This window comes from Oryzias latipes, chromosome 10 (genome assembly GCF_053564925.1).
Source record: "Oryzias latipes strain Hd-rR chromosome 10, Olatipes_Hd-rR_3.1".
NCBI classification, from domain to species: Eukaryota; Metazoa; Chordata; class Actinopteri; order Beloniformes; family Adrianichthyidae; genus Oryzias; species Oryzias latipes.
The window spans coordinates 33,604,422-33,622,194 of NC_136246.1; the positions used below are offsets into that span (position 1 = coordinate 33,604,422).

Genomic DNA, 17,773 nt, shown 5'->3' on the forward strand with positions numbered 1-17,773 from the left:
TCAGAACGTTAATAACCAGTCAGGAAACAGTGGCGTAGGGCTTTTAATCAGTCACTAAAGCTGAGGATCAATGCAGCGGTCACTCAGTTGCTGACTGGTTACTGACTGCGTGTTGTGAGGCTCAGCAGGTCGATCTCTGCAATCGATGCTGAAAACAAGCAGAGACTCAGCCCACTGTGTGAGAGTTTCCTGAATGGAAAAGCTTTTTGTCTTTGGGAACCAACAAAACTGTGTAAAAGAACAAAAGGAGCGCAGCTTTGGAACCACAGACTCCTCATGAAAATACACTTTATGCATCTGTAAACTTTGAGACCGATTTCTTCTATCCGTGTTCTTCTTTGTCATTTTTTCAAAATAATTTTTTTCTTTTCATGACATGCAGTGTGAACGTTTTTTAAAAAAATTCCTTTTTATGATTTTTTGTATGTAACTCATTTTGTATTACAGTCTATGAATGCTAGCGATAAACTAATGAATTAATCATTATGATTAATAAACCCAATTAATTGAATTAATCAGAAGTGTTCACAAATGTGTCTCCTTTTTGTGTTTAAATAAAAATAACTACTTAATACTTTGTCAATTTTTTAAGTTGTTAGATTTACTTTTTTAAATCTTTTTCACAAACGTTGCCATGTAAAATGACAAACAAAAAATTATAACAACAGCCACTACCTTGTGCTCTTTAGCTGAAAATGACTGTTTGGTTTATTGTGAGCAAAAGCTAACCAATCAGAGACGGCCTCTAAACAACACGAATGCCTTCAAGCAGAAGACGACAAACTGTTAACCTGATCCAAGCTCTGGTGATTTCTGTTCAATACCAGGTTAGTAAGAAATAGAAGCAAAATTCACAGTCTGATTTAAATCTAGTGCAGGGGTGGCGAACAAGTTTGACACCAAGAGCCGAATTTTTTTGCTGTGAGAGTCAAAGAGCCACACCACACACAGACCTGCCAAGACGTGCACACACAAACACGCAATTGAAGATGTATTATTTTCCATAACACATTCCTCTCCCTACAACACAACAGCAAGTATTGTGTTTATTTCAAGTTTTATTTCAGTTGAGTGTAGCATAAATTAATTTAAGCCTTCAGTAAAAAAAATAAGAAGTCTTAAATCATTTTCTTAAAGTTTTATGATGAATCTTTGTCACAAAAACAATTAATTGATGACATGTTTATGAAAATTGAAACGACTCAGCTTGCTCTCCACTGTAGCAAGTAAACAAGTATTAATTTGCCTCTTACCAGCTTAACAGTGCATTTACTGGAACTCTACCATCAGTACCCAAACATCATGAACCTCACTTCTGCTCATAGCCACCTCACTAATGGTTTTACCCCCCAGATTCCCCACTTCCCATGAGTCTTAGGGGCTGAAGGCAGGGCTAACCCCTGGGTCGCGACAATATAATGAGACGCAAAGAGCCGCATGCTCATTGGCTGAGAGCCGCGTGCTCGCCACCCCTGGTCTAGTGTGTCTGTGTGGGGTAGCCATGGTACAGCGGATGTCCTGCTCTGTTTGACTATGCGTGTTGAAGTTGTCCTTGTGCAAAACACTGAACCCCAGACAGTGGTCTGGCTAATGCTACTTGAATGTGTGTGGATGGGTGAATGGGCCTGTGACAGTGAAGCACTGGTCTATAAAGAAGATAGAGAAGCGATTTACAGGCAGACCCCATTGATCCCTTAAAAAGTCATGAGCTAATCACTTAGAAATCACCGCAGTATTGGTACTTAATGAGAAAATAGATCATTCTGGGTCAATTTTGCACAACAATTGAAGTGATTAGTCAGAACTGAGACGTTATAAATACAGCAAGATTGAAGATAAGATTTACAGAAGGAAAAACACCAAACAACAAATGGCAGAATGTTAACTCTATAAAATGGAGATCGATTTTCAGAGAGGTACAGGATAATCCAAATGTCAACCCAATGTTGATCAAGTGTCAAATGCTGTTGAATGCAAGTGTTTAAAGAGATTATTATCAGAAAAGCTCATAATTAATTATCTCCATTCTCTATAGATCAGCCTTAGAAGGCAGACTGTACTTACAAAAATGCTTCAACAAACCACAGGAAACAAAAGAAGAAAAAGCTCTCAAGTCTTAAAAAGCCTGTAGAAGGTTTGTGAAGCCTGTCTGCACCTCTGGGTTGTCTCTCTTATATCTCCAGTCTTCATCATCCCCTCCACACTCAGATAAGGACCTCGCTGTGAGGAGACTCATTCCACTCGTCCCCTGCTGCCAGGGAAAATTGGCCAAGAGGAGTAAAAGGAGAGAGCGGGAGAGAGATCAGCCTCTGAACACAAAAAAGCTTCCATCCCGTTCAGACGAAATCTTCTAGTTCAACGTCTGTTATGTAGCTAATGAACTCGGTTAAAAGCCCCTGGACATTTTTTAGCTTCTTAAAACGCTAAGGACTAAAGTTTCGCAGCTCGAATATAAACTTACTCCTCTGGACGGAGACATATCGAACTAATCTGATCAGAACCAATATTTAACATTTTGAGTTTTACCAAACCCCCCCTTAGGAGGACATCGGCTAATAAGAGTTCACACAGCAGCCTGAACTCAAAAACACAGTCTGTAAAACTTTTTCTGGACCAGTTCAGGTTCAGGAACCACATGTGGATTCTAGCATGTTCTGACAGGGAACTTCTGTGAGTGTTTGTTGACCAACAAGAACAAAAAGCCATTAGAAAAATCACAAAAAGGAAGAACATTTGTGGAATAATGAGGAAACAATTCCATTTCGCCACGATTCAAACCCTTTTGGGTCACAGTTTTGCCTAGGTTTAATATATGATTTGTTTTACAAAACAACAACAACAAAATAAAAATCAGAAAAACTTCATTTGCTAACAAGCGAGTGATGATGACAAAAACTTTCAGTTGGCTCATACTAAGCCTGGTGTAATGTCATAAAACAATAATGCCTCCTCAAATTTAGCACATGTGTGACATTTTCAGTGTAAACAAACTGCCATACAGTGGGATCCAAAGGCTCACTTTCTCCATGATTTAGTTCATGGGTGAAACATACAGTTTGGTTTTTAACAAAGAATCGTTTCATACCTAGTGCTTACCAATAAAAATGAATCAAACGAGTGTTCCCAAATAGTTTGGGTCGCTCAAGTATAGAAGCAGAACAAACTAACAAGTTAAATGATTTTTATCTGCATTTTCTGCACATTCAAACAGAATTTGCGCTTTTATTGGAGGTACAAAAGGTCCAGTCTTTGTTGTTGTTAACTACTTAGTTTCTGTGAATCTGTAACTCAACACAAGCAGTAGAAGCTGTTGAAGGACACACCTTTTTTCTTTCATCTTTCATCAAATTACTGCAGGTGTAATATACACCCAGTAGAGGGAACCGGAGCTTCCTGGCATCTTATCGCGTATAGCTTTAGCATGGTTGTCTGAACAAACAGGAAAGCTCATGAAAGCTTTGATGTCAAGTCTTTTCATATACTGTTAGTATTATGAGCTCCTCCCACTCCTACCGGGGATTAATCGCCTCACCTGTTTCCAGTCTCCTCGTCAACCTTCAGCCTATTTATGGACTCCTCACCTTCCAGCCGATGTCAGTCCGTCTGCTCTCAGCGGTAGAGTACTGACCTATGCTAAACTCTAGACCTTGTCAGAACCATTTCTATGCCTATGCTCATGCCTATGCCAAGAATCCTAATCCACTGTTAATCTGTTTCCTTCAGACATTGCCTCCAGCATCCTCCACACCTTTGGTCTCATCTGCCGTCCAGGATCCAGCCGTCTAAGCCGGAACTTCCCCACCACCACTGGGACTGATTAAAAACTCTTTCTCACCAACCATCTCTGTTCTGTCCTGCTTCTGGGTCCAGCCTCGTGAACTCTAACAGAACGGACTGACCATTATGGACCCAGCAGGCTCAGACCCCATTAATCAGACTCTGTCTACCCATGCCTCCACCCTGGACCGACAAGGACAGATGATCGACGCTCTGTCAAACAATCAACAGACCATCTCACAGCAACTAGCACAACTCCAATCTCTGCTTCAGACCATCGCTGACGCACTTACCTTCGGCTTCAGCTGCTCCTCCTCCTCAGCCGCCTCCTGTGAGTCCCTCGCCCGTTCATGAAGCACGTATTCCTAACCCGGATCCATTTTCCGGAACCACCGATCACTGTCGTGGTTTTCTCCTGCAATGCACTCTGGTCTTCTCGCAACAGTCTGCCATGTATTCCTCGGATGAAGCCAAGATCGCCTTCGTCGTTGGTTTATTGCGAGGTCGGGCTCTGGAATGGGCAGAAGCCTTCCTGACTAATCGCAGCTCCGCTCCATTATCTTTTCAAGCCTTTTTGGGGCATTTCAAACAAGTGTTTGAAACGCCAGAAAAGTACCACGACTCCTCCAGGAAACTGCTCAGTCTCCAACAGGAGAGACGCTCTGTGGCTGAGTACTCCGTTGACTTCCGCATCTTAGCCACGGAAGCAGGTTGGGACACGCGAGCCCTACAGGAAGTTTTCTATAACGGCTGAACAGATTCAATCAAAGATGAACTATTGCATTATGATAAACCGGACTCCCTTGAGTCTTTGATTACACTTTCCATTCGGATTGATAACCGCCTCCGCGAGCGCCGCAGCTCTCGAAACTACAAGTCCCAGCTGGCCTTCCCGAGACACACGTCCGGTCACGCCCCCTTCTGTTTTTTCTTCTGCCGATATTCCTGCTCACTCATTAACCCCTGAGGAACCGATGCAGCTTGGTAGGACGCGTTTAACACCAAAGGAAAGAGAGGAGCGTCGGACAAGAGGAGAATGTTTTTACTGTGGCAGTAAAAATCACCAATTGGCAGTCTGCCCCCTCAAGCCAAAAGAGAGAGCCCTTCAGTGATCATGGGGACACTGAAGGGCACTGTCTCTGACTCTCAAACCCCAGCTAGAACTGAATTTCTGGTCACTCTCTCTTTTGGGTCCTGGTCCCGATCCATATCCGCCCTCATCAACTCCGGTGCTGAGGGAAACTTCATCAATAAGAACCTAGCCCTTGAAGCTGGACTAACTCTCCTCCCCCTGGACCCCTGCTTAAAGGTCAGTGCAGCTAACGGACAGACTCTAACTCTGATTCAGCACCAGACTACTCCTGTTACCCTGTGTTTTTCTGGCAACCACTGTGAGTCTCTCCAGTTTTATGTTTTTCAGGCTACTTCCTGCCAGATCATTTTGGGACGTCCATGGCTTAGTTTGCATAATCCCCACATTGACTGGCAGACAAACTGCATTATAAGTTGGAGTCCTTACTGTCACTCTACCTGTCTTCGCTCTGCCCTTCCTTTTACAGACTACTGATTTGCCACCTGTTTCCCCAGACCTGTCTGGCGTCCCTCCGGTGTATCATGACCTTGCAGCGGTGTTCAGTAAGCAAAGGGCTTCCACCCTTCCTCCTCACAGATCATATGACATTGCCATAGATCTGCTCCCAGGTGTCACCTTACCTTCTTCCAAACAGTACAGTCTCTCCAGACCAGAACTCTCGGCCATGGAATGGTACATCATGGAGTCCCTCGCTGCGGGCATAAACCGACCATCCTCTTCTCCCCTGGCGGCTGGCTTTTTCTTTGTGGAGAAGAAGGACAAGTCTCTTCGGCCCTGTATTGACTACCGTCATCTCAATAACATCACGGTCTTCTTCTTCCTCTTTCGGCTTCTCCCATCAGGGGTCGCCACAGCGAACAAGTCGCATGGTAAACTTGGCAATGTTTTACGCCGGATGCCCTTCCTGACGCAACCTTGTCAAGCTGGGCTTGGGACCGGCACGGAGGTAGAGAAGGGGAACAGGGAGCAGCCCGGATTCGAACCCTGGTTTCACGGACGGAAGGCGCCGCAAACCAGCACGAGCTAAACCAGCTCAATAACATCACGGTAAAGAACAAATACCCCTTGCCGTTACTAAATTCAGCCTTTGAGTATCTCCAGGGAGCTTCGGTCTTTACCAAATTAGATCTCCGTAATGCTTACCATCTTGTGCGGGTGCGAGAGGGAGACGAATGGAAGACAGCATTCAACACACCTTTAGGCCACTTCGAGTACCTGGTGATGCCTTTTGGGTTACCAATGCACCAGCAGTATTCCAGGCACTCGTAAATGACGTGCTCAGAGACTTTCTTAATCGGTTTGTGTTTGTCTACCTGGACGACATTCTTATCTATTCCCCCTCTCTTGATTCCCATGTCCAACATGTGCATTTGGTCCTCCAAAGACTCCTCGAAAATAAACTGTACATCAAGGCGGAGAAATGTGAATTCCATGTCCCCAAGATCTCGTTCCTAGGTTTTGTTATAGAAAAGGGTCATGTTAACATGGATCCCACGAAGGTCGCTGCCATTAAGGAATGGCCCCGCCCAACCTCCCGTAAAGACCTTCAGCGTTTCCTTGGTTTTTCTAATTTTTATCGTTGCTTCATGCGCAACTTCAGCAGCATTGCACGCCCCCTAACGTCTCTGACATCTCCCAAGACTCCTTTTTTTTGGAGCCAAGAAGCTGAGGTTGCCTTCAACCTTCTCAAGACCCGGTTCGCCACCGCCCCCGTGTTGGCCCAAGCCGATCCCTCTCGACAGTTTGTGGTGGAGGTGGATGTCTCTGATACCGGGGTGGGGGCGGTCCTCTCCCAACGCACTCCAGATGGGAAGCTTCACCCGTGTGCATTCTTTTCCCGCAAACTGTCACACTCCGAGCGCAATTACGACGTTGGTAATAGGGAATTGCTGGCCATTAAATTGGCTTTGGAAGAATGGCGCCATTGGCTGGAGGGTGCCGAACTTCCCTTTATAGTCTGGACAGATCATAAAAACCTCGAATACATCGTTTCTGCCAGAAGACTCAACCCTCGTCAGGCCCGTTGGGCTTTGTTTTTTAGCCGGTTTAATTTTACTGTCTCCTTTAGCCCTGGGTCACGCAACGTGAAGCCTGATGCGCTCTCCCGCCTGCATTCCCCTGAAGAACCAGAGACCTCCTCTAGTCCCATCCTCCCTCCGTCCTGTGTGCTTGCCAGTCTCTCCTGGGAGATCGAGACCGCCATCCAGCAAGCTCTGGCCACTGATCCGGACCCCGGAGGTGGACCACCCAATCGCAAGTATGTCCCAGCGTCGGTCCGGTCTCAAGTGTTGACTTGGGTCCATGCGTCTCAGTTCTCCTGCCATCCGGGGTTCCGTCGGACCCTACTCCAAGTCCAGGGGCATTTCTGGTGGCCTTCCATCATCTCAGACACTAAGGCCTATGTGGCTGCTTGCACCATTTGCGCCACCAGCAAATCCTCCCATCAAGCTCCTGCTGGCCTTCTTAATCCACTTCCTGTCCCTTCCAGACCATGGTCTCACATAGCAGTGGATTTCGTCACCGGACTCCCCGCCTCTCAAGGGAACACTGTCATCTTAACGATTGTGGACAGATTCTCCAAGGCTGCTCATTTCGTGGCGCTGCCCAAACTTCCCACTGCTACTGAGACCGCCAGGTGCCTCACTGACAATGTTTTCCGGCTCCATTGGCATTCCCTGTGACATTGTTTCTGATCGTGGCCCCCAGTTTTCTTCCCAGGTCTGGAAGAACTTTTGCCAGGGACTGGGTGCCACGGCCAGCTTGTCCTCTGGTTTCCATCCCCAAACCAATGGGCAGACCGAACGCACGAACCAGGATTTGGAGACTGCCCTTCGATGCGTTTGTTCCCAGAACCCCAGTTCGTGGTCTAACCATCTGAGCTGGATAGAATACGCCCATAATAGTCTGGTCTCTTCCGCCACAGGAAGGTCCCCTTTTGAGGCCTATTTGGGCTACCATCCCCCTCTGTTTCCCTCCGAAGAGGTTGACTTAACTGTTCCCTCTGTAGCAGATCACATCAGACGCTGTCGCAGGGTCTGGTCGGCGACCAGACAGTCGCTCCTACGTGCTACACAGCGTGCTAAGACCTCTGCTGACAGGCGCCGTTCTCCAGCTCCTCCTTACGCTCCTGGACAGGAGGTTTGGCTGTCCACCAAGGACCTTCCCCTTCACACAGAGTCACGGAAGTTGTCACCTCGCTTCATCGGACCCTTCATTGTGGACTCTTTCATTAATCCTGCCAGTGTCAAGCTACGTCTCCCACGCTCCATGAAGGTTCATCCAGTCTTCCACGTCTCCCGCCTCAAACCTGTGGTCTCCAGTCCGCTGTGCCCTCCGTCCGGACGCCCTCCTCCCGCCCGGCTGGTGGACGGCCATCCGGTCTACACTGTCCGTCGCCTTCTGGATGTGCGTCGGCGGGGTCGTGGCCTCCAGTTCTTGGTGGACTGGGAGGGCTATGGCCCGGAGGAGCTCTGCTGGGTGCCTCGTTCGTTTATTGTGGACCCTGCTCTGGTGCGGGAGTTTCGCCGCCTACACCCTGACCGTTTTCGTCCGCCGGGTGGCGTCCCTTGAGGGGGGGTCCTTTTAGGATTATGAGCTCCTCCCACTCCTACCGGGGATTAATCGCCTCACCTGTTTCCAGTCTCCTCGTCAACCTTCAGCCTATTTATGGACTCCTCACCTTCCAGCCGATGTCAGTCCGTCTGCTCTCAGCGGTAGAGTACTGACCTATGCTAAACTCTAGACCTTGTCAGAACCATTTCTATGCCTATGCTCATGCCTATGCCAAGAATCCTAATCCACTGTTAATCTGTTTCCTTCAGACATTGCCTCCAGCATCCTCCACACCTTTGGTCTCATCTGCCGTCCAGGATCCAGCCGTCTAAGCCGGAACTTCCCCACCACCACTGGGACTGATTAAAAACTCTTTCTCACCAACCATCTCTGTTCTGTCCTGCTTCTGGGTCCAGCCTCGTGAACTCTAACAATATACTATGTTGTGAATAGAAAGGGGAAATAAACCTGCACCTGTACATTGCCTGATAATCGCTCTAGTGTAAAGAGTATAAGCTAAATCTTGCTAGTGTGGCTCCAAGCAAACTATTTTTATATAAAAAGCGTAATGTTTGGTGCAAATGACTCCTGTATGAGAGCAACAAACAGACAGATCAATCCAGACACCTGAGGTGGCGACCGCGAGTAACATCGACCGCGCCCAGAAAACACAACAACCTAAAAGAGGGGAAGAAAACAAGACAGCAGGCAAGCTGCTCTGCCTGTCGATTGATGAGTGAAATGATTAGAGGATTCTTGCCCTAATGGACTGATCTCCACTAGATCAAAGTTCTCTTTTAGTCGCTGTCAAGACCCTTGCTGTGAAGACCCAGCATGAGCAGGCGCCAACACAAAAACGTGTCTCGGAGGAATAAATGACATCCCTGTGGTTGGAGGAAAAAACAGAGTTTAAACTGAGATGGTCTGTTTTAAAGGATTTTAAAGTCTCAAGCTGGAAAACATAAATGTCAATGCTGGAAATGAGTACAGTTTAAAGAGATTTCGACAGAAAATGATGATAATACATGTCACTAGAACAATCTCTACTTCGTAAGTTACTGATCAGAGTGCTGATAAGACTCCCAGCAGCTGCTAAAATCCTCCCTGACATCTATAAATGTTAAAAACTGAGAGGGAACACAGATGATATCTGACAATCAGATAAGATTACATGGAGAATTTGCATTTAGACATGATCACAAGCAAAGATAAGGTGAATATTTCCTGATATGACTAAAATCTTGAATGTTATGCTTTTTATGGCTCCTCTTTTAAGGTTTTCATCAAGATATCGTGAATATATGCAGTCCCTCTTTATCCTTGCTACAAAATTCTAACTTAAAGCTGAAAAGGGGCAAAACAGTTTGAACAATTGTCACTACCACTCCTACAATGTCAACAAAAAGCACCTACCAAACCACAACAGCAGAAGTTTGACCCAGATGTCAAGCTTTAGCTATTAGCAACTATCTGTTTGCACCTACAAAACATAAGATTTTGAAGAAGATCCTCATTCCTGCATTGAAATTGAGTCAAAAAATTAAAAAAAAAATGAGAAGAGACGTCTAGATACCATGACTGAATTTCAAGTTCTATGGTAAAATATCGGTTCAGTAAAAGACCAGTTTTATGGTCTTAAACACTTAGTGACTAGCTAGCAATGTAGCTACCATTGACTGTATCTGACACCTGGAGTTAGTCAGTGATGTCATTTTCTATGGCTGACGTCACGTGTGGTCAAAAATGAACACGAGAACGGTGAGCAAGAAAACCAGAACCCCACGGGGAACCTAGTGAATGACCTGCAGAGAGCTAAGACCAAAGTAATAAAGGCTACCATCAGTAACACACTACACCGCCAGGTACTCAAACCCTGCAGGGCCAGACGTGTCCCCCTGCTAAAGCCAGTACACGTGCAGGCCCGTCTACAGTCTGCTAGAGAGTATTTGGAGGATCCAGAAGAGGATTGGGAGAATGGCCTATGGTCAGATGAAACCAAAATAGAACTTTTTGGTAGGAACTCTACTCGTCGTATTTGGAGGATAAAGAATGCTGAGTTGCATCCAAAGAACACCATACCTACTGTAAAGCATGGGGGTGGAAACATCATGCTTTATCATGCTGTTTTTCAGCAAAAAGACCAGGACGACTGATTCATGTAAAGGTAAGAATGAATGGAGCCATGTATGGTCAGATTTAAAGAGAAAACCTCCTTCCATCAGCACGTTTCATTGAAAATGAAACGGTCTTTCAGCAACGATCCCAAACACGTTGCCTGGGTAACGAAGGAGTGGCTTCATAACAAGCATTTCAAGGTCCTGGAGTGGCCTACCCAGTCTCCAGATCTCCACCCGACCAGCCCTACCTCTCGATTTTAACACGTTCCTGATTATCCTAAATTTTTTTCATGATATTTTACGACAAGGACCAGTCACCGCTTACTGACATCGCCTGGTTCCAACATGGTGGTGTCCATATCACTATGGCGACTGAGTTGACGTCACTTGGTTGGAGCAGGAAGTAAATTATTTTCTATGAGTGACATTCCACTCAGTTCTCATGAGCAGTCAATGAGTAAAACACGTGTTGATTCACTTTTGATGGTTAAATACTTGTTCAAGCGAATGTGTAAAAGCTAAAAATATTTTTAAAATGGTAAATGGCGTATACTTATATAGCGCTTTCTACCTTCTTACGAAGGCCCAAAGCGCTTTACAGTCACAGTCCCATTCACCCATGCACACACACATTCACACACTGGCGGCGGCTCCGCTGCCAAACACTGTTGCCAACCTCCCACCAGAGGCAAGGTGGGGTTCAGTGTCTTGCCCAAGGACACTTCGACACATGGGCGTGCAAGGCAGGAATCGAACCTGCAATCTTACGATAATGGGTCGACCGCCCTACCGCTGCACCACGGTACGGGTGCAGCGGTAGGGCTTACTGCCAATACATCATTTCTGAGTATGACTGCACAGATCTGATGTTCCTTTGTTAAAAGATTTAAAGTCTTTGTCCATGGTGTCTTTCTGAGATCTGCTCACTTCAAACATACCAACACAAATATGTGAAGTGTTTCTTGGTCTTAAAAGTAAAAGAACACAGCTGCGTGTCCTGACGTGTTGTCATAATCAATAATTAACACACTACAGAGATGACAGCAGCTGATGACACATCATCTGTTCTCAGAGGAACAAACTATTTCGTCTATTTTCTACAAGAACTGATGAAATGCCTCAGAGCTCTCTGTTGGTCCTCGCTTGAATGGAATTTGTCATAAATATTGCATTTTAAAAGCTGGTTGAATACTTTACCCTCTAATAAGACATCGTTGTTGATTATGTTTAATGACAGTCTCAGATTTCAGCATGGTCAAGTGGAACTATCATACAAGGGTTATAATTATTCTGTTGTTTAAAATGTGCCTGTCATAAACGCTGAAATCTTCCCTCTACACAGTTAAGGTTTCCATGTACAGTTTTTCAACAAAACAGGATTAGGTGATGTTTTAAAGGAAGACCTCCACCTTTGAAGACTTTCCCCTCAGCATGACTCAGAAGATTTGACGTATAGAATCACAGGACGTTCTTTCGCCTCCACATGAAAAAAGTAATCACTTTGCCATGTCCCGCCCCCAGCTGTGAAAAGAGGATGATAAAACCTCAAACTAGCTCTACTCTACCCTCTGAACTTTCTCTGGAGGTGTGGACTGGGGCTGTTCGTGGAAAGGATCTAGCCCAACATCACAGTCTGGGGTCATAGACGGTATGTCCTAGAAGAGCTTAGCAAGATGAAATTAGGTTATTTGTTGTGAAGTCGGCATCACAAACAAGGAAACCCCATAATGTAGACATGAGTGTCAGTGCACTGCAGCAAAAATATTCATCTGTACTGAGTCCACTCCACTACGGGAATATTTGACCAGACATCTGAATGTGACTTTTTCTTTTATTCGTACCCTGTGCTTATTAAACAGGGCTGTTGAATGAAAAAAAAAGGAATGCAGTAAATTTGTCATATTTCCTCGCGAGACAGAGGGAGTGAAGGAGAACAGTAATAAAAGGTTTCCCCCAGAAACCCCGTGAAGTCTGAACATAGGACTAGCAGAAAAAGTAAATTTTCAGCAAAGATGAATGTGTTTAATGTGCTGATTATAGTTCCAATCACGCACCATATGCATACTCATTTTCCCTGAGGGCCGCATCAGCATAGTAGCTGTCCTCAAAGGGCCAAATATAACTTATACATGTAACTAAATGTAATGAAAGATAAATGTAACTACTCCTTAATGTTAAACAACTCATTTATTTATTTATTACAACTTTTTGAAGTGACAATTACTGTTACATAGAAAACATGAGTTTGCTTCCTACTCTAGCATTAATCCTTTTAAATTTGAATTTTTTTGGTTAGGTTATATGGACAGTCCTAATGTATGGTTGCCCGAACTGATATTTCAAGTCAGATTCCCCCTAGATATAAATAAATACACACCAATTTTTATTTTTAATTCTAAGAAATTAAAACCTTTTATGCTCTCGCGGGGCCACATAAAATGACATGGAGGGCCACATTTGGCCCCTGGGCCTTGAGTTTGACACATGTGTTCTGACGACTTGGCTTCCACTGAAAAATATGAGGTTTAGGACCCAGTATTGGGCCAGTCCATCACCTAAGCTCTAGTCACTGAGGTTGTCAAAAAGCTAGCAGATGGGTGTTGTTGGGTGATGATATCTCTGGATGTCATGGGGCTGTCTTGGGTGATACACCTTTACAACATGGCATGGTGTTCAGGGATGGTGCCTTTGGGCTGGTAGACCAGAGTGGTGGTCCTTCTTTTCAAGAAGGGCGACCCACAGATGCACTCCAACCACAGTGGGATCAAAGTACTTACCCTCTCAGGGAAAGTATTCTCCAGAATACTTTGGAGAAGAATTTTTCTGATATTCAAACCTCTGATTCAGGAGGAAAAGTGTTAGCGTCAGTCGTGGACAGCTTTACACTTTACATAGACCGCTTGAGGGTCTGTCCAGTACACATGTACTTTACCAAACCTTGTCCCTTGCTGTGTTCTGCGGAAGGTGCTGTGAAAATAAGGGGTTTATGGCCCCTACTAAAGGTTGTCCTTTCTCTAAACGACCAGAGCAGGACTTTGGTTCGTATTGCGACAGTCAGTTGAACTTAGTCCTGGTGGATGTTGGACTGGCAGGAATGTCATTTGTCTTTGTTTGTGCATCAATTTTATGGACAGAATTTTTAGGTACGATGGGGGTAGAGATGGGGTCTGGTTTGGGATCTCAGACCAAACCTCTACTTTTTACAAACAATGATTTTCTGCAGGAACCTTCAGTGTGCACTGAGGGTAGGTGCTTCACGGACGCCTCCTTGGGGAGGTTTTCCAGGCATGTAGTTCTGGGTTTAGGCCCAGAGGAAGTGCCAGGAACCAGATGCCCTGAAGGGACTCTGTCTCCCCGGCAGCCTGGGAGTCCCACAGAAAAACTGGAAGCAGTTTCAGAACTTTCTGTCGAGAAGGAGGTCTGTGCATCTCTGCTTGGCCTGATGCCCCATGGCCAAGCGCCAGATAAGCAGAAGAGGATGGATGGGCTTTGGCGAAATAACAAAATCTGTCTGATCTGAATCATTATAGTGTAACAAGGATAAAACAGAAATATTAGGAAGGGGGAAAACTTATTCCCAGCTCTGTGATTTATGCATATTTCAATCTAACTGCACTAATGCCTGGAGCATGGTGGTCCAATCAGGGAAGACCACATGGATTATTTTGGAAAACGCCGTTGGACCAGTAAATCTGTTTTAAAACAGTTTAATAAAAAACAAAACTGAGTCTAGATACACAACGCGCTTCACACTCAGCTCCTCCAATTGGCAGCCGGTGGAGCGTTGAAGGAATTTCACATCTTATTTGAAATAATTCCGACCTGTATGAGCAGCGGCCCTGTAATCCCCACAACCACACCAACGCACACACTTTAACACAGCAGCATTGCTAAGCCTGGCCGTGAAATGGGATTCTCAGGGATGAGAGCTGCTCTTTGTGATCACAGAGGGGGAGATCCACCACACACTCATGCACATTCACATGCACTACTTGTATGTGTGCGTTTGAGTGTTTGTGTCTCCTGGTGTTGAGACACACATCTGAAAAATGAGACAAACACTTCTTTTTCCTCTGAAGGCTCTCTGGAATGGATGTTGTGGGACTCGACTGTTTCTATAGCAACTGCAGCCCATTTACTCCCCATGGTTTGAGTGTGTATGAAGTCACATGGTGCCTGTGTTTTTTTGTGTGAACACATGCATGTATGCTGTGTGCTCACTGCATGTTTGCATGTCGGGACAAGCTGCTTTGATTGATGGGAGATGTTGCGTTGCCCGTGGCAGCTGAGGAACAATCGTTGCCACGTGACATCTGTTGAGTTTTTTTTTCTGCCTCAGGAGGAAACGGATGCAAAGAGATGCAGCTCTACTCCAAAGTAATGAGGTGAAAAAACATCCCAGGAGTTTGGAGTTAGAATTCCGTGTATTGGAAATGGTAAACGGCTGCCTTTTATATGCAGAGTCAGACGTATTTAACGGAAAAAGGTGGGAAGCCTGGACAGAGAAGATAGCTTTAACTGGGAGGTCGAAATCAAAGGAAACACTGTTTCATTCCAGTTTTGCTGAGGTTTCAGCAAAGAAAACTTTTACAGAAAGCTCCCAAAAGGAACTGCCTTACTGTTGGATCTCAACAATGACAGACTCCTGGGCTGCTGATGCTCAGCTGAGGTTGGAAAATTTCTTTTTTTTTTTTTTTTAAATGGCAGGAAAAAACTGCCATCTTATTAAAAAAGTAGACAAATATGAAAGGAATGCTAAACATTTAGAAGAATATTGAGATTTAGTTTTGAATAAAGAGTATAATCCTGAATCCTGAACACAGCAGCGAAACACATTTAACCTAAATTTATGTAGATTCAACTCTGACATTTGAAGCATGTTGTGTAAATACTAGGGTTGGGCGATGTCCCCTAAATTGGCCGTTGACGATGTTTGCTGTCAACCATCGGGATGGAAGATGACATCGTCGGGAGGGGGGGGGGGGTATTTTTAAATTTTTCGTTCTTATATAACTGCTATTCGTTTTTTTGGCTTTTTTCATTTTATTTCCCAACTAATGACTAATCCGCGATGATCCAGTATAAACTGAGGGAAGTGACTTTAACAAAAAAAGTAACAAACAAAAGAGAAAAGAAGTAGTCCGCTCCCGCACTTCACTAGTGAAGTGGACCGGCGGAGCGCGGACTTACAGCTCTGTGTTTGATGGGGGGGGGGGGGGGGGGGGGGGGGGGGGTGCTTTGTTACATGAGCGCTATGTGTGTGAGACTTAAGACTGCGATCCGTCCCGCAGCTCTATGGGTACAAGCAACCGAACTCAGAACCGGGTCTAAAAGTGTGTGTCTGAGCACAGCTCGGATCGTCAGCACACACAGCGGTTTGAGCTTCAAAGCAGAAATGTCGCTCAGTCCTTTCATTCAAACAATCACGCCGATTTGTGTTTCCAGTCGTGTCCCGACTAAATAAAGGCTGATGTTATTCTTACATGTTTACGTGCAGCCAGCAAGCAGCACCACCCAAAGCTAATGTTGTTAGCCCGTGTTAGCATACTGCTAATCCTGGCTTCGTTCAGAAAAAGCACTGACCACACGGATTAAAATTCAAATGATGAGCGAACAGGTGTTTCATAATAACCGTAACATTATTAAAAGCACGTTTAGAAGATCGTCTCGTATTTTACCGAGCTGACATGTCACTGTATATAGCCGCTCGGCGCTGTTTAACATTGTTTTGTATTGAATTGTTACATTCAATAAAGTTTGAAAAAAATAAGCCGCTCGGCGGAATCTATATCCTTCCGGTTTTCAAACCCTACTGCGCATGTGCGAATGATTTATTCCGACGGAAAGTGTGACCTTAGTGAACGTTTTTATATTCTGAAAACATTTTTCTGGGCCCATTTACACGGTTGGATTCTAATCCGACCATTGATCCCATCAAGATATTTTGTACATGTAACCGCGGCTTATGGTGTCGACGCGCAACGTGACGGGGGCGTGGCATCACGATGGTGGTCTCCCCATCGGGATGTCAGTCACCCATCACGATGGACGATGATATCGTCCATCGTATATGGATATATATTTTACAGGCAGGTGGGGGCGGAGGAGCCTAGTTTTCAGGTGTAGATTCAACCATAAAACCTGGTTAAACTAAGCATGTAAACAGTGTAACCACTGGCGCTAGAAAACAAAAGGTTATTATTGTCAAAAAAACAATAATAAACTAAGTTGTATTATTTATTTTTAAACAAAGTTTTTTTTTATAAAAGACCAACTCTAATGAAAAATGTGTTTTTGGTGTTTTTAACATTTTCTTTTAGCAGTTTTTCTGATGGAGGACATAAATAAAGTAATTAGGCTTAAAATTGCATTTGTGAGCATTTCTTGATTCAAATCATTGTGAATCAGGAGCAGAGGAAAAAATGCAGTTTGGAAATGTGCTTAGTAGTGAAGTACAAACTACAGCAGGTGGGCCAATGTCCTCCTGCTCCACCCCTTTTTGATCATCTACCTGCAGACAATTAGATCCATGAGCGTCTTTGTTTTCCTGGTCTGAGCTGGAATCTGGATCTAAACTGTACAGCTGAGAGGCTCTGATGTTGCTGCCATTTGTGTTAATGTTGGGTTGAGGGTGTGAGGGGCTGTAAGCTAGCGGGAGACAGTGTAAACAGATGGATGATGGGAAGTGGGGGTGGGTTTGCTCCGCCCAACAATCTCACATGCCACACCAAACTCAGATCATAAAATCAGAAGTTCTTTTTTTTTTGTTACCATTAACTACAAATCTGAACCGTATACAATTGATTAGTCATATTGCTCTCTTGAAAACCGATGTTTCTGAAATCAGGACCACAGGAGCACAAAGATGTGTTCGGATGGCTTTAAACACACTTTGATGCATAACAAAAGTCCTTTAAAGCTCACCATTACCTATTAATCTCCTGAACCATAACTCCACATTTTAATAATGCCGCTCCAACAAGCAAGGGGACACTTGGAAATAAAACAAACATCTATTTCTCCGTCTAAATCAAAGAAATAAGTAAGATGGCAAAATGAGCTGTCTGTGACAGGAATACATCAGATGCCTCTAAATGATATCACACATGGGGCCTCACTGATGCTTCACTGTGTCATGAAATTAGACTCAGTCTCAGGAGAGTCTGGGAAAGGGAACGCGGGATATCAAACTTCTCTTTTACACATTTTCTCTGGAAAATAACTTAGAAGGAAG

The 17,773-nt window shown here is 44.7% G+C and overlaps 2 long non-coding RNA genes across 2 annotated transcripts in view; one reads left to right on the top strand and one right to left on the bottom strand.

The window, feature by feature from the left end:
* The window catches only part of LOC110015804 (uncharacterized), a 144,917-nt gene that overhangs the window by 87,247 nt on the left and 39,897 nt on the right, over nt 1-17,773 (bottom strand). The window lies entirely within an intron of this gene.
* On the top strand, nt 3,504-3,906 carry LOC144994783 (uncharacterized). Its single transcript, XR_013658431.1, has 2 exons — nt 3,504-3,615; nt 3,724-3,906. It is a non-coding gene; the product is annotated as an uncharacterized LOC144994783 (long non-coding RNA).